The sequence below is a fragment of the Mus musculus genome, chromosome 17 (genome assembly GCF_000001635.26).
Source record: "Mus musculus strain C57BL/6J chromosome 17, GRCm38.p6 C57BL/6J".
Classification (NCBI taxonomy): domain Eukaryota; kingdom Metazoa; phylum Chordata; class Mammalia; order Rodentia; family Muridae; genus Mus; species Mus musculus.
This window is the reverse complement of record NC_000083.6, coordinates 84,477,267-84,505,086: the sequence shown is the minus strand read 5'-3', so window position 1 is coordinate 84,505,086 and position 27,820 is coordinate 84,477,267. Positions and strand designations below refer to the sequence as shown.

The window sequence follows — 27,820 nt, the reverse complement described above, 5'->3', positions numbered from 1 at the left end:
ATTAATGTGTTTTCATTAGGACATGTGAAAAAAGAAAGAAAACTAGAATTTCCTTAAATCCCTCATTTGTAAATAGTGTGTGTGCAAATGTTTAACATGTTTGTATGTGTGTTTGACCTGTGTGTGTGTGTGTGTGTGTGTGTGTGTGTGTGTGTGAGCATAGTAAGCATATTACTGACTGGGCTATGTCCTAGCCTCTAAGTTCTTTTTCTCTACACACACATCATGTTTTCTCTTAATATAAAATTAGGCTGAATTCACATATTTGTCTTGCTTTTATACATTATTGCAAGTACTTTCCTTGTCTTGAAGTATTATTTGAAAACATTTTAAATGGCTTGTTAATTATGTACCATAGGGTCCTTTACTAATATATTTAGCATTTCTGCTGTTACACTACTGTTAGGCTATTATGTTAAGAAGCAATTATTTGCCTTTTGTATCAATGTTATTGAAAAGAAAAACCTTAATTTAAATACAAGACCATTCAGTTTGGTTCCAAGTCTAACTGGGCTGGAATCTGGCAAGCTCACCCAGTCTGTAGCCAGCAGGCCACAGTTCACCACATGATAGCTATGAATAGGGCATAACACACACCTGTAAACTTAAAATATGATAGGATGTTTACAGCTATTTGTAATTCAGTTCTGTGGCACTTGAACATGAACCCTGTAGCTGAAAATGTTATGTTGCTGTGCCAAAAGGCTAGACACATCTGCTAGAGGAAAGAATTCTATTTTAAACTCCAATCCTCCTCCTCTTCCTCCTCCGCAGGACAAGTGTTGGGATCATAGTGTGTGCTGCCGGTGCAGGCAAAACCAAAACCAAACCAAAACAGAACCCTCCAGTTCTTCTTAAAGCCTCATATAGCCCAAGTCGACCCAGTCTCACCAGGACGGGTGTGAACATGACTTCTGTCTTTTCAGCCTTCACCTACATGCTTAGAATTCAGGGCTGCCCTCGGTTCTTAGTTGCAGAAGTAGCATCATTTGGCAAGAGCGGACTCAGTTAAAAAGACAAAGACAGCTCTGGAAGTCTGGGAATGACGGGGGAGGTGAGGAGAGAGGCACGGGACTTGCTGATGTTAATGGTGATGATGCCACACTGACTTCTCAGTATTTTTGTTTAATCACATAGATGTGCTGCCCACGGCCTTGGTCAAAGAAGCAGAGGTTAATGCAGAGACTCATGTCTGGTACCATTCCTTCTCTGCTCGGGTTGAGAGAGAAACCGAGGCTGGAACATGGGCTGGGGGTGATGGAGACAGCAGGCCGTGAGTGAGATAGACCAGAAACAGACTTAATGGGAGGGAGAAAGCTTCACTGAGCAGCTGGTTTAATTGGGAGGAACAAGGACTATTTAAACCTTTGGAGGGTGAGTGGGCGCTATCAAAGTGAGTGTACACCTTTGCTGGGGATGCCTCATTTGCATAAGAAGGAATTCCAGGGGCTTGCTGGACTTGACCTTACTAGGTGAGGGGAAGTCTAACTGGCTACTGGGCTATATGATCTCCTCAGGTGGGACAAAGGTCTGTGTACACTGGGAGATGTAGGCTTGGGGTTAGGGGAGTGTGGGTGTGGCAATTCTACTCCTGCTGCTTCATGACCAGATATCTGGGGTTTGGACACACCCCGACCACACTCTTCTCCAGGCTTACTCCCCACGGCTCCTCCAGCCCCACAACATTGCTGAGAATAAGTGACTGATCACCTCTGTAGCAAGTCTTCTCCTGAAAGGCTCAGGGAACATCTTGGAACAGGAGGGAGAAAGTCCGTAGGAGCCGAAGGACTGGGGAGTGCTGTGAAATGCGGTCTGCTGTATCTGACACGGCCATTACCCTCATGAACTCACAGCAACTCCGGTTGTCTGCTCAAGACCTACACAAGATCAAGCCAATGGAAATTCCATGGATGGGAGAGGGACTTGCAAGGCTCTGCTCCTTAGATGAGAGGAAGGTAGGTTTGGAGCTCCGGAGAATCATTTTTCCTTGGGAACGTGATCCCTGGCAGCTTGCCCACACTCAGTGAATTTTCAAACATTTATCTATATATTGCCAGCATGAATTGAACTCAGTGGGTTGTTGGAAGGAGGAGGAGGAAGAGGAGGAGGAGGCGGTGTCAGTGGGAGAGAAATGTACTAAGACAGTCCAGGAAGCACTGAAGGGAGCGGGAAGGTGTGCATCAGCCTTTGTCAGCCTTCCTAGTGCTGTGACCCCTTAATACAGTTCCTAGTATTTGTGGTGACCCTTAACAATAAAATTATTTCATGACTACTTCATAACTGCAATGTAGCTACTGTTATAAATAGTAATGTAAATATCTGGTTTGCAGGATATCTGATATGCAACCCCTGTGGGGATGACAATCCATCGGTGGAGAAAAAAAATTACATTATGTGTGTGTGTATGTGTGAAAATTTCAAAGAACGAACATATTTTAAGATCTCCATGTGAGTCTGACACTACAGTTCATTCAGGGTAATAAGGAGAGGTATGAAGTACCACAGACAGTCCTGAGTGGCCTGCTGGACAGCAGCCATCTTACAAAAAAAAAAAAAAAAAACAACAAAACCAGGCAAGATGGCTATGCTCGTCAGATAAAATGAAACCAAACCTAACACAACAAAACAAATGAAAACACTATCTCACAATTTTGACAGGCACAATACAAACTACAAAACAATGCCCCACTTCATCATTCTTCCAGTCTGCTGTCCTTTCCAGTAAGAAGATCCATAGTATCTAATCAGAGAACTAGCTGTGCTTTTTTTTCTTCCTTTTGGAGCTAGAAAATGACACGTTATCCAGGCTAATGTTAAACTCCTGCCTTAACCTCCCCACTGGCTGAGAGTCCAGGGTCACGACTATCTTCACTTCTCTTTTTGAGAGATTTTATTTATTTATTTATTTATTTACTTACTTACTACTTACTTATTTATTTTGGTTTTTCAAGTCAGAGTTTCCCTGTGTAGCCTTGACTATCCTGGAACCCACTTTGTAGACCAGGCTGGCCTCAAACTCATAGAGCTCCGCCTGCCTCTGAATCATGATGGCTGGGATTAAATATGTGCACCACCACCCTCTGCGTTACTCCTTTAAAACTGCACATGTGTAGCTCAGTGGTCATGGCGCACACCTTTAGTCCCAGTGCTTAGGAGGCATAGGCAGGGTGATCTCTGAGTTTAAAGTCAGCCTGCTCTACAAATGAGTTCCAGGATAGTCAGGGCTACACAGAAAGACTCTATCTCTAAAACTCAGCCAACCAAACAAAGAAAACATACATTTGAAAAAAATATAATTACATTGTTTCCCCCTTTCCTTTCTTCTATCCGATCATTTCCTTGCAACCTGTTTATTTTTTTCTCAAATTCATGGGTTCTATTTCTTTGTTGTTTTACACACACACACACACACACACACACACACACACACGGATGTATATTCCTAAATATATAAACCCAACCTTCTCAATCGTTATGAAGCTGTATGCATAAGATTTCAAGGCTGACCATTTGGTATTAGATAGCAAATCTGAGGGTTCTTTCCTGAGGGAGGCTATTTCTTGTGCTCTGTAGTTCTTTGTCTGAGGCCCAATGAAACATCTCTCTCCTGTTACCTTGTCTATTGGTGTTATCCTTGTTCAAGTCTTGTTTAAGAAGCCATGTTAATTAGACTTATGTGTATAACTTTTCAAACATTTCTAGTAGTCAAAAAATCTCATAGCCAACTCTCTGTCCCTCGGAATTTTACATTCTTTCTCCCTTATCTTCTGCTGTGGTCCCTGGGTGTTAGATGCAGGGGCTGTGTTGTGTCAGTTGGATCTGAGCACCACAAGGCCATACAACCTCTGTATTTTCATCAGTTTGATTTTCTGTAGTGATCTCTATTGCAATGAGACACTTCTTCGGTGGGAGTTCTTAATTTCAGGTCTAAGGACAAGTACTTAGAACGTAGTTAGGAATTATTCTGGTATAAGCTGACAGTGGTAGCTCTCTAAGAGCCATGACCACACTAAGTCGTAGAAGTTGGTTGTTTCCAAACCAAGCATGATTTCCATCTTGTTGAAGAGGCCTTAAGTTAGTTGTTGGTTACAGCCAGGGGATACGTGCCAGTGTCACACCCTTGGGAATATTGTGCTACTCTTGCCATTTTTTAATCCAGAGGTGTCATACATGGGTAGGATTACTGGTTGCTTCCAGCTCTTGGAAACTTGCTTATTGCCTTCTGGGACCATGAAAGCTAGTCTTCAGGGGCAGGGCTTTCAGGTCAGACCTAGTTCAAATCCCCTGTGTCCTGTGTGCAAAGTGCATGGTGTCTCAGCAATAGGGCCTTACCTTCATCTCTGGGAGGCAACTAAAGGCAATAGCAGTAGCCTGTTTGGGGAGCCTCTTGAACAACCCTGACCAACAACTCAAAAGACAGCTTCTGGTGCCTTGTGTTGGGGTTCTGGTCCATGGCCTATCAGTCTTTGGAAGAGCACTGTCCACCTAGATGGGATACTTTCACTTAAACTATATATGCATATATATAACCTGATGTATATATATTATATGCAATTTTAGGTAGGTAGATAATATTTTTATCCCTTATGACTTTTTCAGACATTCTTGCTGTTATTTTTCATTCTTTCTTCATATTACTTTCCTTACCTCTCCCTAGTTAGAACCCTCCCCAGTTTCCCCATTTCTGCTTTCAAATGGCTTAAGCCCTGCTATGCCCCTCTCCATTGCTCCTCTTTCTCCACCCCGGGGCCCCTCTTTTACTTCTCTGATTTCTGTAGTCACTCCAGGTTACATAGTCACATTTGAAGATTTGGAGCTAGCAAGCACACACACACACACACACACACACACACACAGAGAGAGAGAGAGAGAGAGAGAGAGACAGAGAGATAGACAGAAACAGAGATAGAGACAGACAGAGACAGACAGAAAGAGGCAGAGAAACAGAAAGAAAAATGGAGATAGAGATAGAGGAAGGTACAGGGAGAAGGAAAGGGAGAGAGACACAGAGAGAGAATAAATGCAGTTTTAAAAATAAATAGAAGTTTAACAAAGTTCATTTGAGTCTTTATGGATTTGGCTCAGGACCCTCAACCTACTAACGTGATGCACATCTGAGACCTTTTGTGTCTCCATGTGCAGATGCTGAATTGAACTCAGGTCAATTTCACTGAAATCCTTCAGGGTTAGGTTGATTTTGCTTTCACAGGAATGTGGATCCTTAGGATTCCTCCTCCTTCTCCCCCCTCCTCCCCCCCCTCCTCCTCCCTCCTCCCCCCCCTCCTCCTCCCTCCTCCTCCCTCCTCCCCCCTCCTCCCCCCTCCTCCCCCTCCCCCCTCCTCCCCCTCCTCCTCCTTCTCCCCCCTCCTCCCCCTCTCCCCTCCTCCCCCTCCCCTTCCTCCTCCTCTTCCTCCTCTTCCTCTTCTTTGAGACAGCATGCCATTTCATAGCCTAGGCTGTTTTCAAACCCCTGTGCTTCACCCTGTTTTCAGCCTCCCAAGGAGCCTCCTGAGAGCAGATGTATGCCACCCGTGTTGGAGGAAAACTTACTTCCTTTATGGAACCAGACTTGTGTTCCTCATAGTTTGGATGTGAAGCCTGCCACCCTCAGCCCATGCTTGTATGCGGATGCCTTGGTTCCAGCCAGTAGTGCTTTTGAGAGATGCTTTTGAGAGGTGTTAACCTCAATGGATCAGTTCATTGGTGAGTTTATATCTGAATGGGCTAGTGGGGCCTGGTTTGGGAAGAGTGGGTTATGGGGATACACCTTCAAGGGTCTGTATTGTCCTTAGAGTCTCATTTTCTCTCTGTCTCCTTCCCACTCCACCACCATGAGGTGAGGGGCTTTCTTCTACTATTCTTTTCCAGCGTGATAGTTGGCTTCCCCCTCAGGACCACAGAGATGAAACCATGAGTCAAAATAAATCGGCTTGCTTCTAAAGCATTTCTCTTGGGCATCCTGCTGTAGCGACATAAAGCTAACAAATGATTTTATTATTTGGTAAACTTGTTTTCTAGTTCTTTCGTACTATACCTGACCAACCAGCATTTTAAGTATTTATTTATGAGAGCAGTATTTGGTAGGGAGAGAATCTGTGTTTGGAGTGTGAATGAATGTCTCCATGGGTTACTTTAAAAGCCCGTATAAGGCTCATCCTCAGCCTTTGTCTTTGTTTGCCTGAGAAACGCTCTGTTGCATTCCAGCTGCACTGAACTGGAAGATTTTATCCATCTTTGGATCAGCAACAGCTGGTCTTGCGCCAGACTCCCAGGACATCAAGCCAAGTACCTCGTAGGCCATTTGGGTCTCTTATGTCTCATACAGCCCAGCCCACTCTAGGCTAACACCTGTCTCCTTCATTGTTAGAGTTTCCATGTATAATAACATACCCTTAGTTTTTCAGATGGCACGATTTTTTTTTTCAGGGAGAATTTGAAATGCTATTGCCATTTGGGGGAAATTCTGACATGAACAAGATTGTTCATTCAGGAAGTGGATCAGAACAAAAGAACGAAGAAACTCTCATGAGAACATTGTTGTCTTGCTTGTCTTAAAGAGTGAAAACTTTTGTTTAACCTCAGAAGTCAGGCCTGCTCTGTTTTTTTGTACTTGGAGATTAATAAGAGCTGACATTGTAATTGTATGGCTTGATAAAATTGTCAAGGACTCAAATGATGTCGAAACCAACCACATGTCGTGTTCTTTTGTGTGTATATGTGGAGTATTTATTTTCCTATTTCTAAAACTCTTTCCTCTCTTGCAAAGGGAACATAATTAGCCTTTTTCAAAAATGATTTTGTATTTTTTGAGCCTGAATACCTCACATTTTTTTCTTTTCTTTTGCTTCTTGTTTTCCTTCTCTCATGAAACTTTAAAGATTAATTGCTTTTTATGAAGTATTTAGTTGCAGGCTCCCTCTAGGGATGCAGGCCAGATAAGCAGTCAAAGTATCTAAAAGAAAGAAAATAGTTATTAAGCTGTGCTTCTTCTTGTTGACACTAAAAAGTATATTTGCATAATAGCCCATCTAACAGATAAAGATAAGAGGGAAGAGGGGCTTTCATTCTAAGATAAAAGAAGATTTTTTTTTTGTCTTGGTTGAGTGTCTTTAAAATTACTTTGTTACATAAAAGTAAAGTGAGCATGGTTCTTCAGTTTGTTTAAGGCAGGGCCACATGCCTTATGATTTAGAATTTTTACATTGATTTTATGAGTTCAATAACTCCCCAGTTTTTCTAAAGCTTGCTTTAAGTCCACAGTGATGGGTCTAAAACTGTCTTCAGCTAAACAAGATGATAAGGGACATCTGCTTAAAACGGTTCAACCTCACGAACTCTGTACCATGTTACAAGTCACAAGGATTTATGTCTTTCTCAAGTAGACTATTCAGACCAATGATTGAGCAATTAGATAATGCTTGGATGCACAGACAGTGTGCAAAAGTGAAATAGAGAGCACTGATGCTAAGCTTACAATTAAGTTACTTCTGTTGCTTAAATCAACAAGACTCATTAAGTATGCAAATACATTTAGAATATTTGCCTGGTTATTCATAGGTGTAATATTAGGATATTTCTGCCTCCTCAAATTTGTTAGAATTATTTGTAATAAGCAGCTGTTGATCTTCAATTCCCTAATTTGTGTGTGTGTGTCTGGGGCAAAATTGATTTCCTTTGGGTTTTTTTGTTTTTGGGGGTTTTTTTTGGTTTTTTGTTTTGTTTTGTTTTTTTGAGACAGGGTTTCTCTGTACAGCCCTGGCTGTCCTGGAACTCACTTTGTAGACCAGGCTGGCCTTGAACTGAACTCAGAAATCTTCCTGCCACTGCTGGGATTAAAGGCGTGTGCCACCACTCCCAGCCTGATTTCCTTTGTTAAATATGACAATTAAAGGTGGGTGTAGCTCAGAGGTGGAGTGTCCGCTCAGCATGCACAGGCTCCCGGGTCACGCAATAGCCCACATAACCAAAAGAAAAGGAAAACAGCAAAAGGAATATAATAAAGGAAAGGGGGTAGTAATTAGATTTGTCTGAAACTCTCTGGAGATTAACAGAATCAAAACGCATTAAGAGGGGTTTTGTTTGTTTGTTTGTTTGTTTCCTATGTTACAGTGGGTTTAGCTTCATGACTTTGTGCTCGCAGAGGGTCGGGGTGCTTCCAGCCATCTGCCCAAGAACTCTTTGGATCCTCAAATGAAAGACACACACACATTAGCTTACTTTTGAAATGCCTTGGCTAGCTCAAATACTGGGCAGTTCGAATCCTCCAACCAGCTAACATTTCCCTCCAGTGCTCCTGACTCAACACCCTCTAAATCTATGATCTATCTATCTTTGCTGCCCTGTTCCTTCTGGGCGGTCCATAGTCTTTGCTGCCCAAGACGCTTCTGGGCAGCCCTTTTGAGGCCGCATTCCTTCTCACCTACATTTCAGATAATTTTCCTTCTGCAGCTCTAAATCCAAGCCATCTCCCTCTGAAACCTGGCGATTCTTCTCTTCTCTCTCTCTCTCCATCCCTAGCCCACACAAATCTCTATCTCTGCCCATTCCTAGCCCACACAAATCTCAAGGTCCTGCCCCGTCTACCTCTGCCCAGCCATTGGCCGATGGTATCTTTCTTTATTGATCAAAAGCCAATTGGGGACAAAGACCTTCAGTGTTTGGACACACAGATTCCCGATTAACTCAAAGCATTAGAACCAATGCCCAACATCTCACCTTTTCTGTCCAAATATTTTTTAAAAAGCTCTTCTCTCAGGCATAACCATAAATTGCAGAGTGTGATATGCAATTAACATCCAGTCTAGCATATTTGTCAGTTAGATAAAGTACTCTACCATCTGTCCTAACTGAAGAGCTCATAATTCCCTACTTGAGCTGAGTTCTGATTCTAGCCTGTATCCTCATCTGAAAACCATCCTTTTAACTCTGTCTCGGCTCTCTCAATGCTAAACAACTTAAGTTTGCCTTTGAGACTATAACTAGTCCTCAACCCCAACTGAAATCTGAGAACGAATTAAATATTACCTGAACATTTAGGGAGCACAAAAACATAGCTTCCAAAACTTGAACAAATTGTAGAGACGAATGACTACCTGGACAGTCGCCTACTCCTCAAAACATCAGAGCACCTGTCTTTAGCCTTTTGGCTTAGAGCCATCTGACAGACCCTGTTTAGCAGTTGACTATACCACATACATTTCTCCTTTTTGTGCAGTATTTGGTCTGCAGATGATATAGGCAATTTCTGCCCAGTGGCTGCCTTGCCACAGTAAGCAACCTTGCCTGGAGGTAAAGATGCTCAATTTCTTCTTTGAACTATGAAGGAGGTACTGTCAGGAGCAGACATGTCTCTAGTCAAAATGTCTAATAATAATGAAAGGATTAAATTTCAGATTCTGTGGACTTCTGATGTTTTTGAACACTATCTACATAAGGTGTATCTGTTAAACCTTAGTAATCAAATTAAACCTTGACTACTCTTAGCTATTTCTAATTGAATAATTTTAAAAACACTTTATTATAATTAAATCAGAATCTAATATAACCACAAGTTTGCTATCTGGCCCTTTATTTGTGTTACTTAATTGTTGTAGGAAATATTTTTAAAAGGCACCATCCCACACTAATGCCGGCTACTCTCTGGCCCCAGCTGTCTCGCCACCTCCAGGGCTAACCTCATGCAGTCAGCGATCGCACATCTCCAGGTTCTCTTGGTTTTTTGTTTTGTTTGTTTGTTTGTTTGTTTGTTTTTTGTTTTTGAGACAGGGTTTTTCTGTGTAGCCCTGACTGTCCTGGAACTCACTTTGTAGACCAGGCTGGCCTCGAACTCAGAAATCCGCCTGCCTCTGCCTCCCGAGTGCTGGGATTAAAGGCATGTGCCACCACATCTGGCTCCAGGTTCTCTTAGTGCTGGTTCTGCTCACATTCACAGCCATCTGCCCCCTGTGGTTGGCTGCCACAAACCTCTGTAACCCGTTTTTGTAAAATCAAAACTCTAGAGGCTGGTAATTTATCAGTCAGATTTACATCAGTAAATTCTCAGTCCACAAAAGGCCCACACAATGAACTCAAAACTCAATTGATATAAACACAAGCTACACACCTAGATGGGGCAAACACACCCTACTTACTATTTAATCATCTATCTAAGAAATCTCCAATACTTAGGGCTCCCAGGACTGTGTGGTTCTGTCTCCTCTTCCTCTTCTATAGGTTCCATCTTGTCTCCTCTGTCCCTATGTCCCTCTGTACTCAGCTCTAAAATTCTCAGCCTGCCTTCCTTTTCCACTGCTGAATCACAGGCTCTGGCCTTCTCTTGTGCCTACCTTCACCTGCACACAGACAGACAGCAATCTACACTTAATTATCCTAGACAGTGTAATAGCAGCTTTTAGAAGGACTGCTTCTTTTTTTAAATATTTATTTATTTATTTTATGTCTATGAGTACACTGTCGCTGCGTTCAGACACACCATAAGAGGGCATCGGATCCCATTACAGATGGTTGTGAGCCACTGTATGGTTGCTGGGAATTGAACTCAGGAACCTCTAGAAGAGCAGTCAGTTCTCTTAACCACTGAGCCATCTCTCCAGCCCCAAGGCTTTGTATTCTTAAATGAGTTGCATAGGCACAATGCCTATCTAAGAGTAACAATATTAATTTCAAATTTTGTATCAATAGACAGACTTATACCAATGAAAACCTTAATTCTCTATCAATGCACAATTTCTGTACTGATGTAAGAACATATAACTTCAATTTTGTGTCAATTTTAAAGATTTCTATTAATGTAAGATTATGACTACACAATGCTTTGTTCAAGAATAAAATTAGTAATCTATCCTATTTCCTCCCCGTTCAAAATGATGACAATTTCCAAATTATCCTTTAAAATGACAACCTATCTATTTGTAAAATAAGTATAGCCAGACACCCAAATCCAAGGAATGGCTGACAACTCTCCATGGCTGCTTCCTGCTGAATAGGGGAAAAGAGAAATCCTTTAAAGGGGTGGGGAGGGTAGGAAAATTAGAAAATTGGTTAGACTTAAGAAAGCTAGCTTTAGCATCTGTTATCAGTCTCTGTAGTCTTCTATGCTTAGAAGGTTCAGGGCTTGACGGAAGTTCTGACTGGCTCTGTCTGAAAGGTTGGATGAAGCAAGATGCCCTGGAATCAATAGCAACCCTAAACCTGTTTTGGAAGCTGTCTGTGGACAGCAACAGGAAGCATGGGCTGAAACAGCAGGTCGCTTCAACATCCCTGAGGATGAATCTTGTCAGAGCTGTACGTTCTGTAACATATGAATCTCACAGCAAAAACTTTAGTACCATTAAGATATTTGTACGGATTGTGCAAGGTGCACAGATCCGTTAAGGATGAAATTCTGCTCCTGGTTTGAGCAGGTGAAAGACAACTGTCTTTTTTATGAGTTAATCTGATCAATAACCAATTGCAATAAATCCTCATTCATACCATATGAAGGAGGGCATGAAGAATCTTAGGGATTCCATAACCAATAAGATTTATTGTCTAAATTTAGCTGAAGTTTTGGCTAGGGACATCTTTATGGCTAAGCCAGTAACAGGGCTGTTCCCATGTCAAGGAATCAACAGTTCAAGTTACCTGTCCTGTTTGATTTTTCTTTTCTTTTTTTTTTTTTTTTTTGAGATCTTCGGGGGTTGGGGGGTCTTCCCCTGTCATATCTGATCTATATCACTCTGGAAGAGGCCCAAAGCCTTTTCTCCTTTCCTATCAACACAAATACAGAACCTCTCTGCCAACGTAGCATGTTCTTGGTCCAGTAACCATAAATTATTAAAGTTATAGCTTGACCTCTCTCCCATAGGAATTATAATAAAACCACCAAACTCATAATCACGTTCATTTTGATAAGTAAAGCAATTAAAGCAATCTAAACAAATGTTAGCCATCGAGACAGTGCTTCTTCATTATCTCCTGCTTTTTGACCTATAATTTAAGGTCAAAAGCCTCAATATTTTATCAATATCTATATGGTTTACTGGGTGGTGTGCATTTTGTATGTAGCTCTCAGGATGGGACAACTAGGCACTGATGACACTTAATATCAGCCTCTGCTGATGGCAGCAAGCAATTACAGCCAGAGCCGATTGCTCCTGGTTTAACCTGGGAACTGGTGGTACTTAGCCAACAAAAGCAGCTAGGCTCTGATGACACCTACTGACTCTTAAATTTCTTTAAAGCATTTTTTTTATTCAATCTTCCTAAATTATCCCTTCTGTCCTTAAAAGCAATCGAATCAAGTTTATGGATCTCTATCCTTTATTTATCTGGCTGCTAGAGGCAGGCAGCTTTTCTTGTCTGCTTCTCACTGTCTTCCTCCAAGCACCAGGTCAGGAAACCAGCCAGCCTCTTTGCACAGCAGGGGTTCACAGCGGCTCTGAGCTGAGGCTCTCTCTGGTGGCAGCTGTGTTCTTTTATTCTAGTTTTGCAGCTTGCTTGGGAACGACTCCCCCTGCCCCCAGACTTGTATCACTTGTGTGTGTGTGTGTGTGTGTGTGTGTGTCTGTGTGTCTGTGTGTGATCAAAGAATCTCTAAATTACTCTTACTAGTGAGTCCTTGCCTAGTACATTGGTGCCATCTGTAGCAGTGAGTTTAGCTACACCACTTTGTGCTCACAGGGGGTCGAGTGCTTCTGGCCACCTGCCCAGGAACTCTTTGAATCTGCAAATGAAAGACACACACACACACACACACACACACACACACACACACACACACACACACACACACGCTTATTTTAAAAATGACTTGGCTATCTCAAAGGCTGGGCAGTTCAAATCCTCTGCTGGCTAACAGAGATTTCCTTCTGGTGTTCCTGACACAACACTCTCTAAATCTATGATCTATCTTTCCTGCCCTGTTCCTTCTGGATGGGCCTCTAGTTTTTGCTGCCCAAGATGCTTCTGGGCAGCCCTTTTGGGGGCTGCATTCCTTCTCACCTACATTTCAGATGGTTTTTCCCTCTGCAGCTCTAATCTGATCTGTCTCCCTCTGAAACCTGGCGATTCTCCTCCTCCTCTCTCTCTGTTCCTAGCCCATGCAAATCTTAAGTTCCCTTTGCCCAACCATTGACCACTGGCATCTTTATTTATCCATCAAAAAACAATTGGGGACAAGGACCTTCAGAGTTTGAACATGCAGATTCCCGATTAAATCAAAGCATTAGAACCAACCCCCAACATCCTAAACTTAGACTATAAAAGCAAGATGGACAATAAAGACAAGATTTTTTTTCTTCTTAGGCAATTTGTACTCAGGTAAAATCTGTTATTATAAATACAATTCCATGGTTGTATACTTTTAAAATACTATTTTATTTTATGGGTATGAGTGTTTTACCTACTTGCATGTTCATGCACTTCTATGCTTGGTGCCCAAGGAGGCCAGAAGAAGGCATCATACCCCCTGGAACTGGAGTTACCTCTAGTTATGAGCTTCTATGTGTGTGCTGGGAATTGAACCTAGGACCTCTAGAAGAGCAGCCAATACTCTTAGCTGCTGAGCCATCTCCAGCCATGTGATTGTAAACCTTTCAAGTTAAAACAATACACATTTATAAGTATGAAAGTCTGGTATATTAACTGTCTACTAAACACTTTTTCGGGATTTTTTAAAAATCTGATTTCGCAGTGCTAAAGATCAAGCACAAGGCCTCATGCATTCCAGTGCTTATCAGTGAGTTATATCCTCGGTCCCTTTTTATTTATAGGAAGTCTTAATAAACACTAGTGGTAGCAACACACTTGTGTGGTGTATTTGTTCATTTTTCTTTACTGTAACAAAATACACAAGGGTGAATAATGTTTTTAAAAAGAAGTTTACTTAGTTCCCATTTCTAGAGGTTCAAACATACTGCACCCGCTTCTTTGTGGCTCTGGGGATGGAGTTTGTGCGGAAGAGATGAGTGTTCCACTCTTCCGTGGATCAGCTTGTAGCATGTCACCCAACCTTCATAAAATGCTGCTAGCACAGCCACTCACTGTCCCCTGCCTTGAAAAAAGAGAGCTCTTCATGAACCCCTGTCAGAATTCTCCATTTCTTGCAGACCTTCTAAGACCTTAAGAATTCTTAATTTAATTTTCTCAGAACTCATACTTAAGAAACAAACACACAAAACCCCCCAAATTAAAATCCACCCATCAGGCCACGCTGCCACAGCCTTGAATTCATCCTTGAGTTTGCAATGACACTAGTGCTTGAACCCCAGGAATGCATGGCAGGCAAGTACTCGACCACTGAGCCACGTCTTCAGCCTGATATCTAATCTTGTCAGATACCCGTGTTAATTGTTCTTGCTCAGGCTTGCTGGCTAACAATCGATAATTTGTACTGATAGAATTTATGCTGGTAGATTTTATTTGTGTTAGTCCATGATTTTAAAATGTTATAGAAACAGGAATTTTTTTTTATCATTATGGGATGCTTTATAAGATGGACAGTCAATTTGTACATCCTGTGATGATTTGTTAGACCTAACGAGACACTTAGCAAAAATCTCTCCATGACATCTCCCAGAACAGTTATAACATGTTCAAATTCAAAATATCCCTTGAGGTTCATATGTGAACACCTTGGTCCTCAACTAGTAGAGCTGTTTGGGGGAGGTTCTAAGAACTAGGAAATGGGGTCTCACTGGAGGAAATACGTCTCATTGGAGGTGTGCCTCTGACAGTTATGCATCGCTCTTGCTCCCTCTTTCCCTCTCTTACATCCTGTTGACCCCAAGGTGAACAAGCTCCTCCACATACTTCTGCTGCTGCAATGTTGTACCTCACCACGAGTACAAAGGCAATGGTGGATTAAAATCTCTGAAACCATGAGCCCAAATAAATCTTTCCGTCCTTCAGTTGTTTGCCAGATATTTAACCACAGTGATGCAGAAGCGACTAACCCAGGGTTGACCCACATTAGTGGAGCTGTTTCTAAAGACTGTTAATTTACTTAATTATTTTATGTTTATGTGTGTGCGTGCCTGAGTGTCTATAAGTGTAGCATGGGCAGGCATTGCCTGAAGAAGCCAGAGAGGGCATCTGACACCAGAGTTACAAGAAGTTATGCGCTGCCATGTGGTTGCTGGAGACTGAGTTCTGGTCCTCTGGAAGAGCAACTAGTACTCTTAAAAGCCAAGCCATCTCTCCAGCCCATGATGCAGCGATTTTTAAGAAGTATTGTTCATAATGTTGCCAATATTGTATTTGCCTAGTAATTATGAGCAAGTCCCTCATTCCCTTGGAGTGTAGCATTCAGAGTAAGGTTTTCCCTGATTCCCCGTATGATTAAGAAATGTCTTCTCCTCCTTCTTTACTTTAATTATAGACTTTGTCTATAATTACTTTTTTTCTATTAGAACGTAAAGTGTGTGTGTGTGTGTGTGTGTGTGTGTGTGTGTGTGGAGAGAGAGAGAGAGAGAGAGAGAGAGAGAGAGAGAGAGAGAGAGTCATTTAGCCTAAGCTGCTCTCAAACGCACTATGTGTAACAGAGGATGGCCTTGATCTGCTCCTCCTGCCTCCATCTCCCACGGGTGTTAAAATTAAAGCTGTGTGCCACTATATGTAGTTTATGTGGTCTTTGGGTCAAAATCCGGAGCCTCGTGTATGCTGGGAAAACATTCTACGAAATGAGCTACAAACTCAACCTTCATTAGATTTTTGTCTTCTATCCCTTCCTGTGATTCTTGGTACCTCAAAATGGAGAGCACAAAGTAATAGTCCTGGATAAGCAGGATTCGAGATGCATCTGAAAATATTCATTGGGGCTCAGAGCTAAACAAAGAATTCTCACCTGAGGAATACCGAATGGCTGAGAAACACCTGAAAAAATGTTCAGCATCCTTAATCATCAAGGAAATGCAAATCAAAACAACCCTGAGATTCCATCTCACACCAATCAGAATGGCTAAGATCAAAAATTCAGGTGACAGCAGATGCTGGCGTGGATGTGGAGAAAGAGGAACACTCCTCCACTGTTGGTGGGATTGCAGGCTTGTACAACCACTCTGGAAATCAGTCTGGCAGTTTCTCAGAAAATTGGACATGGTACTACCGGAGGATCCCGAAATACCTCTCCTGGGCATATATCCAGAAGATGTTTCAACTAGTAAGAAAGAAACATGCTCCACTATGTTCATAGCAGCCTTATTTATAATAGCCAGAAGCTGGAAAGAACCCAGATGTCCCTCAACAGAGGAATGGATACAGAAAATGTGGTACATTTACACAATGGAGTACTACTCAGCTATTAAAAAGAATGAATTTATGAAATTCCTAGGCAAATGGTTGGACCTGGAGGGCATTATCCTGAGTGAGGTAACCCAATCACAAAAGAACTCAAATGATATGTACTCACTGATAAGTGGATATTAGCCCAGAAACTTAGAATACCCAAGATATAAGTTACAATTTGCAAAACACATGAAACTCAAGAAAAACGAAGACCAAAGTGTGGACACTTTGCCTCTTCTTAGAATTGAGAACAAAACACCCATGGAAGGAGTTACAAAGTTTGGAGCTGAGACAAAAGGATGGACCATCTAGAGACTGCCATATCCAGGGATCCATCCCATAATCAGCCTCCAAACGCTGACACCATTGCATACACTAGCAAGATTGTGCTGATAGGACCCTGATATAGCTGTCTCTAGTAAGACTACCCTGGGACCTAGCAAACACATAAGTGGATGCTCACAGTCAGCTATTGGATGGATCACAGGGCCCCCAATGGAGGAGCTAGAGAAAATACCCAAGGAGCTAAAGGGATCTGCAACCCTATAGGTGGAACAACATTATGAACTAACCAGTACCCCAGAGCTCTTGACTCTAGCTGCATATGTATCAAAAGATGGCCTAGTCGGCCATCACTGGAAAGAGAGGCCCATTGGACTTGCAAACTTTATATGCCCCAGTACAGGTGAACACCAGGGCCAAAAAGTGGGAGTGGGTGGGTAGGGGGGTGGGGGAGAGGGTATGGGGGACTTTTGGGATAGCATTGGAAATGTAAATGAGGAAAATACCTAATAAAAAATAAAATAGAATGGATTAAAACAAAAACACAAAAAAGGAAACACATGATGATACATAATAAGCAAAAAAAGAAAAGAAAAGAAAAGAAAATATTCATCTATTCGTTTCACAAACTATACCTGTTGTGACACTCAGTAATGGTTTCTTTTTGCCCATGCTGGGCATGGAGCCTAGGACCTCACACACGACAAATACTTTACCTTTGAGTTAAAGCCTGGGGTCCCTGTTTTCTTGAAGCACCATGCTGACAGCTGATGGCCAGCAGTGGTGACTAAGCCCTTCCATTAAGGAGGTCAGGGGAAAACATGGACAAGTAAATTATCAACTAAAGTCTAGTGTGATCAGTGCTGTGACAGGCAGAGACACTACCAGAGTATGAACAGCCCCCCCCCAAGTCCTGTCACACTCAGCAAGCTCAGACTTGTGAGAATGCAAATTTCCTAGAGGAAGCAGTGTCTCAACAAAGACCGGAAGATCAGGAGTTAACCTGGTAAAAAGTGAGAGTGGAGAATATTTCAGGAAGACAACCCTGATGGAAAGTCTAAGCATCAAGACATTGTTGCCAGACCTAAAGGCTCACGTTGCCCCAGACCTGCAGATTTGCTTCTGGTTTGGTCTCTGCATCAGCTTCCGGTTTGGTCTGTGCGCAACTGTTCCCTCTTTGGAGAATGGAGAGGGTATCAGCTGTGGATCACTTATTTTTCCTTTGTATCCTGAGAGCCTTGTGAAGGGTGGCTTCTCTGGATTACTAAAAGCCTCACTTTCTTCCTTGTTCCTTCACTGTAGCCTCTTTCCCCAGTAACAGCAAAGCACACACAATCAAGGATGTCTCCCGTACAGCTTTGATACTTTTCATACATCTGAAATATACGTCTTCAAAACAGGGACATGCTAATGCACACCTGTCATCCCAGCACTTGGGGAATTGAGGCAGCAGGATCCCGAGTCCAAGGTTAGCTTCCACCAAATAGTGAGTTTGAGACCATTTTGAGCCTCGTGAGATACTTCCTCAACAAACCATACATACTATAGCCACCCATCCATCCATCCATACTTACATACATACATACATACATACATACATACATACATACATACATACATATATACATACATACAGGTAGATAGATGTGTGCTTTTTAATTATTGTCTCCCTTGCACTGCTTTCCTTCCACAGCAGATGAAATTCAATCGGAATGGACACATCCCGTCCATGCTTTGTCTCTTTAGACAACAAGACTGCAAACATAGACACTCACTCAGTGTTTATCAGATGAATGGATGAATGGTTATTTGGCTTCATTTTGACACTGATGTGACAAAATGCCTGGCAAATGTACGTCGAGGAAGAAAGGGCTTATCTGGTTCGAAGTTTGGGAAGACAGTCCTTCATGGGGGAGAATGAATGGAGGAGCATCTGTAGCTGTGCTAGCAAGAGTCAAAGGACTAAGCCAGATCACATCCACTTTCAGGAAGACAATATTGGTGCCCCACCCGTGACTCTGCTCTCAGTCTAGAACCCCAGCAGATAGGGTGGATTGCTTCCATTCAAGATCAGTCTCGCCACAGTTAAGCCTCTTTAGAAACACAGACAAACCCAGAGGTCTGTTTCTTAGGTGATTCTTTTGGGGTGGGGGGTGTGGTGGAGGTGGAGTTTGGCTTTTCAAGACAGGGTTTCTCTGTGAAGCCCTGACTGTCCTGGAACTCACTCTGTAGACCAGGCTGGCCTCGAACTCAGAAATCCACCTGCCTCTGCCTCCCAAGTGCTGGGGTTAAAGGTGTGCGCCACCATGCCTGACTTCCTTAGTGATTCCTAATCTCCACAAGTTGTCAGCCAAGACTTTTATATTCACCGTGCATTTGAATGGGATTTTGTGATTCTATTACCCAGAGAAGACCAGAAGATGCCCAGATTTTTCCTGTACCAAGAAAGAAATAAGAGCCTTACATACAACTTCAATACTAACTTGGGAGGAGGAGGAGGCAAGTGGACCCTTGTGAGTTCAAGGCCTACCTGGCCTACATACCAAGTTCCAGGCCAGCCAGGGCTCCATGGTGAGATCCTGTCTTAAAATCAAAAAGAGTAATCGTGTCATCCGTCTGCAAAGTAAAACTAACGTAGATGTGGGCAGAGTTCTAGCGGGAAGTGCAGCTGTCATCCACCTGTGTTCTAACTTCCCCTGAGCAGAGCAGGAACGAACCACAGATGAGCACCTCTCCCCATCAACTTGCTAGTAAGTGTCTCTGCTCACTTCTGTGGAATCAGAAGCTGATATCAGGGCACTCAGAGAGGGCCAGCAAGAAAACTGTGTTCTGTGCTTTGTGAAGCTTCAGTCAATGAGTCAAGGAGTCAGTTTTTGCTTTTGTTATTTCATGACAGGGTTTCTCTGTGACAGGGTTTCTGGCTGTAGAAGTAGGATCCGATTCTACCTCCCAGACCCTTGCTCCCAGAAATAAGACCTTGGCCATATAGCTAGGCTCTCCTCAGACTAGATCATAACTTAAAATAACCCATTTATTTTAACCTACATTCTGTCTTGTGGCTGGTTACCTGTCTCTTTATATCTTCCTGGGCAAATCTTCCTGCATCTGGCTCTATCCCAGAATTCTTTCTGCCTCCTGGATGTCCCACCTTCTACCCTTTTCTATTGGCCATAGACCAATATTCTGTCATATTCTTAATTGACAGATGATGCATCCATACAATACACAAGATATTCCCTCTACACCTGGCTATCTTGGAACTTACTCTGTAGACCAGGCTGGCCTGAAACCCAGAGATCTGCCTGCCCCTGCCTCCCGAGTACTTGGACTAAAGGTATGTGCCACCATGCCTGTCAATTCAGAGAGTCTTAAAACATATTGGACCATGGTCAGTGTTGCCCCGTAGTGACCCGAGGGAGTCAGACCTCTCCCCAGGATCAGCAGTTGGATGTAGGGTTTTCAGGATGGTTGTGTGTTGGCCATGGCAACAGTTTAGAGAGCTTCTGATGGGGGTGATAGCTGGAGAAATCTGATCACAGCATCCAAGAAGGCCAGGATGACAAGTCCTTCCTTGAAGCATGACCTCGCTATCCATCATGGTCTTTTCCCATAAATATAAACATACAGTCATGATGATAAATGAGTAGGTCATATCCAAGTCTCTAAGAGGAGTGCATGGGGACTGTAGAGATGGCTCAGTGATAGAGCACTTGCTGCTCTTGCAGAGGACCAGAGGTTGGTTCTCCGCACCCACATGGTGGTTCACAACCATCCATAGCTTCAGTTCCCGAAGATCTAATGCCTTCCTCTGACCTGTGTGGGTACCATGGAACACATACGTACACACGGACAAAACATTCATACACATAAAATCAAATCTAAAAGATTTTATGATGTGTATATTTTGCTTTACTGACAAAATGTGTGTGTGTGTGTGTGTGTGTGTGTGTGTGTGTGTGTAGACCAGAGGGGTCCTGTTCTATCACACTCTACCTCTGGAGCGAGGCTGGCAGGCTGGAAACCTCAGTGATCTTCCTGTCTCTGCCTGTCTTGTCCTCCCGACAGTGCTCGGCTATAGCTGCCCATGTGCCACACCCATCTTTTTATACTGGTGCTGGTGTTTATCCTCATGCCGTACATCTGCTTGCTAGTAATTTTACCACTGATCTGTCTCCCTGTTCCCAAGAATGTATTTTTAAAAGTATGGAAAAGCATCCAATATGTATAATAGAAACTAGTGTATTTGAAATATACTAGGAATATATTTCTTTCAGGGAGACTAGGGACCAAGGCTGCTGCCATGTGGCTCCCTTTACACTTGATGGGGAATATTTTTATTCCAGAATTTGGGCTTACTTCATCCCATAAGATGTTTAATAGTTTCCATGACAGGCTGCAGACCACTCTGTCCTCTGACTTTCGTTTTTCCATCCCTTTTCCATGACATCAGGAGCCAACTATCTGAGCCAATTTTAAACGACTTCACATTGTAGCCCCCATGCTTTAAAGCTTGGTGTTAGTCTTTCATAGTAGAGAGCATTTCTTCAGTTGACTTTTAAAGTAACAAACTTAACTGATTTATTGAAACTTTTCAACATAACAGAAATTATGGCAGGATTACAGTAGGACTGGGGGTGGGGCTCGGTGGTGGGCCAGGCTCATAACGCAACTACTGGGGAGGGTAAGGCAAAAGTAAGCCCAGAAGTTTGGCACGAGCCCAGGTAGCAACACAGTGAGACTCTATCTCAGTATTTTTTTCGTTTTACTTACACATTTTTAATTCTGAAAATATATTTATTTTTATTTTAAGCATATGGCTCTTTTTACCTGCATATATGTCTGTGTCCCATATATGCCTACAGAGGCTAGAACAGGAATTTGATCCCCTGGAACTGGAGTTATTGTGAGCTACAACGTGGGTACTAGGAGTTTAATCTGTCTTCCGGAAGAGCAGAGGGAAAAAAAAAACCAAAAACCAAAAGTAATCATTTACATAAAATAAAAATAAATGCATTATATGCATGCATGAAAGTGCCATGATGAAACTCATTCTTATGGACAATTAATATATCTAGATTTAAAAAAATATATTTCTCAAGGCAGTGCCAGATGATCTGAGTCTCAAAACACTGGAAGAGTAAGTCAGCCCCAAAATTCTTTTGTATTACATGTTCATCGCAGATGAGGCTTGAAAGGCAGCCAGGGGGCCTCAGCACACCACCAGCATGGGAGTCTATTAAAGAGCCTGTGGGCTTTTGTTTGTTTTGTTTTTGTTTTTTCAAGACAGAATTTCTCTATGTAGCCCTGGCTGTCCTGGAACTCACTCTGTAGACCAGGCTGGGTTTGAACTCAGGAATCTGCCTGCCTCTGCCTCCCGAGTGCTGGGATTAAAGGTGTGGGCCACCAAGCCTGGATATAGGAAAGAGTGTTAAGCAAAGAAATGTGCATTTTTCACAATCACTAGTACAGACAAGGGTTCTCCAGGATCAGTTCTCAGTGTGCCTGAGTTCTGGCATCACTGTACATGCTGTCCGAAGCACATGTTCTCTGGCTGGGATGTAGCTCATGGGAGGAGTAGGAGTCAGGGAAACCATGATTAGAATATATTGTTAAAAAAAAAATCTATTTTCAATTAAAAAAGAAAGAAATGTCAAAATCACAGAGGCTACAAAGCCCCCCGTGGAGAGAGGGAATTTTCAGTGTCACAAATTAGACAGCAACAGCAAGCATGGCGTTGTCTAAAAATGTGATGATTCATCAGCCAGAAGGGAGTAAGAGGAATAAGGCCTTCCAGAATTTTCTCTCGCTTATGGTTCAGGTAGAGAATTTGGGAGGAAACACCGGCCAAGGAGAGGGAGAGAAAAAGAGAGAGAGAGAGAGAGAGAGAGAGAGAGAGAGAGAGAGAGAGAGAGAGAGAGAGAGAGAGAGAGAGATCCTTGTACAGGGGTCCAGACAGCAGGTCCTCAGATGGAAGCCCAGACAGCAAGCTCTGAAGACAGTGACTTCAGTACATCATCCCGTTCCTCTGCCACGCCAAGAGCTCAGGCCAGTCCACCTCTCCTACCTTAGAGAATGGTACCTACAGATGAACTCGAGAGAAGAAATGCTTTTGCTGTTGTTAGTTTTTTTAGTTTTTTGAGATAGGGTCTTACTATATACCTTTGCTGGCCTAGAATTTGCTATTTAGACCAGGCTGTCTTGGAACTCAGAGAGATCTACTTGCCTCTGCTTCCTGAGTGCTGGGATTAGAGGCATAGGCTACAGCCAGCCCTAAGAAGTGCGTGCGTGCGTGCGTGCGTGCGTGCGTGTGTGTGTGTGTGTGTGTGTGTGTGTAAGACATTATAATGTACATTATATATCTATATATATCTATATATGTCTATATATAGATATAGATAGATAGATAGATAGATAGATATTAGCTTTTTTTAAGTTCCAAAAAGATTTTCTGGAAATTGTCTTGCAGAAATATTTTTGTCCATTTCAAATATTTAAGCTTATATCTAAAATTACAGAGTTCACTGTCATGTTGAGGAGAACAGGTGAGAATCTTTTCCTTGAGAGAACTGCTTTTCTCTGAGAGGAAATAAAGTTGACCTTGGTGGGAGAAGAAGAAGAAGAAAGGGAAACAGATGGAGGAATGGCTGAGACCACCAGTCAAGTCAGGTCAGGGAACACCCAATAGGTCGGAGCCAAGAACTGCAAACTTCTCAGGACCCACTCACACAGATACGAGGAGCCAGCTTTCCTAGAGCTACCAAAGCACTACCCATGGGGAAAACGATTTGTCAGCACGAGAGTCCCCCCAGGAATGGCACCTGCCTATGACAGCCTTCGTTTCCAACAGTGCACAACACCTGGAGCTGAGGATACAGGCAATGCCCCATCACGTCTGCCTGGGTACAGCCAAAGGGAACAAGGGAGCCGGGCTCTTTTACAGAAGCCAACCTCCAGTGTTTTGGTTAAACCGCTGTAGGGATATTTCCAGGAGAAGGAGAGTCCTTTCCTCACTGTTTATATCAGCATAGAGGAGCTCATGTTTTCCCCCAGGTATGCTCAAGATTCTCTGCGGTTGTAATGAAAAGCAAAGATGTTCCTTTGCCACTAAGTCTGACAGAATACATTTCCTGACCGTCTTTGCTTTTCTGTTTTTGATTTAAAAAAAAAATCCCTGTGTATCACTTTCTGTTCTCTGTGCTTCTGGATCCCTTTAAGAGGCAGAGATGGTCTATAACCCCACTCTACACCTCTATGCCTGGTTAGGGCTAGGGCTCTAGCAAGCGTAGATGTCTATAGTGGACACTGTGGTGTGGTTCTGCGGTCAGGGTCAAGGAGCTTCAGACAGTCGCATTGTCTGCCGTAGCTCAGGGCTAGTCTAAGGACGACTGGATACAGAAATGTCGAGGCTCAGTCTTCATGCCCAGCCAGCTTGACAGCTCATAGCAGGATTGGCCCAGACCTCTGCAGCAAGTTCATCTCAGTTCAACTCTTTCCAGCTAGTTCTTTTTTCCCTCAAACCCTTACAAGGGTTGCTCTCAAGAGGAGTCTCTATCCACCCTCCCTCACACATGTCTCTGCCTGAGGTCTGTTTCCAGGGAAACCAACTAAGACCGTGTTTAATAAATATTTGTTGAAGAAATGAATGAAGGGACTTTTCCACAGTTCTCACGCTGAGCTGAAATATTGTGGAAAACATTTAACCTTTATTTGTATACTTAACATTTTATTTTGTCATCTCAGGCCTTACAAAGACAGATCTCACACTCAATCCATTCACCCGACCCCAAGGTCGCAGATGGCTAACGTGATGACAGTATCAATGCCCAGTTGTTGTGGTTATATTGTCACTTGACCACCAGATGGCAGAGGTGACACTTGGAAAGCCAATCTTTCTGACCCTGGGTCATCCATTCCAGGATTTAACATGAAACCCAAATTACCCATTTAGTACCATTAATTCCCAAGCCCTTGTAATTACGCCTTTGTTTCTCTTCATGCGGAAGAGTCGATGCTACAAACAGCCAGCGGTATTTGCATTTAGAAAAAGAGAAGCATGTGGAATGCACTAGAAAGAGCCCTTGCCTGAGCAGCAGAGTCCTTGCACACCTTTATCCGTCAACCAGATGAGAATTCCAGGGCTTTGTGGGCTTTGTTGATCTGTGATGAGGAAGGCTAAGTGCTTGGCTGAACTCCCTTTCAGCTCAGGCAGGCTCTGTGTGAGTAGGAGCACGTGGCCTCAGCCCCTCTTGTCTCTCTGAGGCACCCAGGAGTCTCTAACAAGGTCCCGATAATATACCCTTCAGCCAGCCTAAGGCAGACCCGGGGCCCCGGCACTGGTTCCTCCTCTGTGAGGCCCTTCCAAGTTTGTGGCTACTCTCAGAACACCACAAAAGTCCCCTCCATGCTGGGTCACACAGCACATTTTATTTCTTCCAGGAATCCTCATGTTGGTCCGTTTTTGCTTGTGCAGCTGTGACATGATGGCTTGGTAACTGCTCTTGAGTGACCTTTCACACCACTTTGTCTGAATGCCCCTCTATTCTCACACTCATGGTGGGTCAAGGGTAGGGGCTAGCCTCAGCAAACCCAGTGTGCTTGCTCTGTATAGTATTGCTTGAGTTGTGTCTTATTCCACATGGAGTCTGTGAGGCGAGGAAGTGGGCTGAGGGTAGACAGCCAGGTGAGAACTGGGTGGGGGTCAGTCTCGCTTGGAGACTGAGGCAAATGAAGTCTGTTGGCATTCTCTCACCCTAGGGAATATATGGGTCTTGCACTGATGCTGTAACAAATACCACCCTGTTTGTGGCTTAGAACAGCACATATGCATTGTTCTGGGAGGCCAAAGCATAAAATAGATCTTAATTATCAAGGTAGCATCTGAGTCAGCTGGTTGCTTTCTGAAGGATCCAGGGAGATTCTTTTTCTTGATTATTTATTTTTTATTTTTAATATTTTCAATTTGTTCTGACTGGTTTATCTGTTTGAGTGGTTTGCCTGCATGTATGCCTGTGTACCGTATGCATGACTGGTGACCAAGGGGGTAGTGGGTACCGATCCTCCATGTGGGTGCTGGAAAATGAACCCCATTCCTTTGCAACAACAAGGGCTCTGAAGCACTGAGCCAACCCTCCGGCCACCCGGACTTTTATTTTTTAACAGCATTGGATATGACATTCCTAGGTCCTGGGATTACCATATGATGACCTTTAGGGTCATGCAGTTTAGCCTAGTGAGAAAGATTATGGTCTAGGGTCAAAGGAGAATGAGACTACTTGTGTTTCAGAAATGATGATAGGGTTTTTCCATGTATAATATCATTTAATTATCACACCAATATATCAACAAAGGGTGTGTGTGTGTGTGTGTGTGTGTGTACAACCATCTTGATCCTACCCAGCCATCTTGCCAGCCCATTGCGCTTATTTAGTTATGGTCTTATTTGTTTACTGGAGACTGGGTCCTATGTAGCCCTGCTTACCCTGAACTCACTCTGCTTGAGAATGGTCTTGACCTCCTGGACTTCCTGTCTTACTCCCAAACAGGTCAGCCACTGTCCATGGCTTTCAGGCTTTTTTTTTTTTTTTTAATTGAAGGTCAACATTTTACTACTCAGTACCAAAGTTTCATGCTAAGGTGTTTTGTGTATGTGGATGTGTGCACATATGTGTGCACACATGCACGTGTGTGTGGAAGCCAAAGGACAACCTTGGATATCCATCCCCTCACCCCAGCACCATCCACCTTGTGACTTGGGACAAGGTCTCTTATTGGCCTAGAATTCAGGCCAATGAACACCAGCAATCCGTGTGCCTCCACCTCCCCAGTGCTGAGATTACAAGTGTGCTAGGGTTTTTTTTTTATTATTATTATTCAATCCTTTCACTTACTACCTAGGCAAATTGGTTTTTGATCTGCAAAATGGTAAGTGGCCAAGGGGTTTGTGTGGGAACGGAGATGACAAGTCTAAATGGGCAAGGGTGGTGCTCATGGTAAGTGCTCTACCGGTGTCTGGCTGTTATTGTCACTCTCTGCCAGCCCCATCTTTCCCTGGGATTCCCTGGCTCCAATTCCTTTTCGTTTTGGCATGCAGAGTCCCACTCAGTTCAAGCCAAATCCAGCCAAAGTGGGCAGATGTCAGTGTGAGCTTCGAAATTAACTTAACATTAAATTAATATTGCCACAGGGATGGTGTCAGGAGCCACTCAGTCTAGCAATCAGTTGCTCAGAAAGACAAGATTTTTTTTTTAATAAAATATTTGAATTTAAAGTAAAATGGCCCTACTTTGCAGATTCCCTTCCAGGATGGTCTGCCATGACTAGCACAGCTCCAGTGATGGACCTGCCTAGACTGACGAGGTGGCTAAGAAAGGAGCTGCACACAAAGAAGAATGGGGACTGGCTGGCCTGGGCCCTCTGATGGAGAACCCTCTGTATCGAGAACCACAGCGTATTTATTATATACAGCTGAACAGGGGGCTTGGGTTAGCGCATACGGCTGAAAATGGAGGCATTTCTAGCAGCTCTGGGCGGGGACAGTCTCTGTAGCGGAGCAGTCTTTGGGCCATAAACATCCAGGGAGAGGAAGCTACAATGGGGATGTTCCGTGTGTACTATCGACATCTGTACACGGACCAAAGGAAAGCTTTGCTGTTCCTCCAAGCCTCATCAAGTGTGTGTGTGTGTGTGTGTGTGTGTGTGTGTGTGTGTGTGTGTGTCAAGGTGTGGAGGGGGTGGAGCTTTCTGTCTTCCCATGGGTCTGAGGCTATGGTCCTTCACATGGCTGGCTCCTGTCAACAATACACATTCACTTAGGACTTAACACACTCACCCCAGTTATGAGCCCGAGAGATGGCTCAGTCTTTAGAAGCACTGGCCACTTTTCTAGAGGACCACATGGTGGTACCCACAGCTCTGTTTCCAGGGGACCTGATGCCCTCTTCTCTCCTCCCATGGGCATTAGGCACACACGTGGCGTACTGACAGACATGCAGGCAAAACTCTCACGCACATTTTTAAAATGCCCCCCAGATAGCTGTTTTGTGGGCCCTTTCGCCAGTCCTGCTGCAGGGTAAGGATCCCTGTGCCTTACTGCCTGTTCTTACTAAGTCACTGTGCTGTTAATCAGGGTTTGAGTGCACTCAGGAAGCTTGCACAACTCTCTCCCACAAATGGAGCTGTGTGTCTTAGTCTTGCCCATGGGGAGGACTGAATTGTGATTGCATAAGGACAGGCAATGTTTTCCACTGGTTCAAAGCTATGCATTTTAAATCTGTAC

At 43.3% G+C, this 27,820-nt stretch overlaps 1 long non-coding RNA gene across 2 annotated transcripts; it reads left to right on the top strand.

Moving 5' to 3' along the window:
- Window positions 1–431: 431 nt before the first annotated feature.
- On the top strand, window positions 432–27,820 carry Gm41642. Of its 2 annotated transcripts, none has more exons than XR_877064.1 (3): window positions 432–1,955; window positions 5,493–5,703; window positions 26,835–27,820. It is a non-coding gene; the product is annotated as a predicted gene, 41642 (long non-coding RNA). The 2 variants fall into 2 exon arrangements; XR_877063.2 differs by lacking the exon at window positions 26,835–27,820 and adding an exon at window positions 6,427–6,688 and having other exon boundaries at window positions 434–1,955.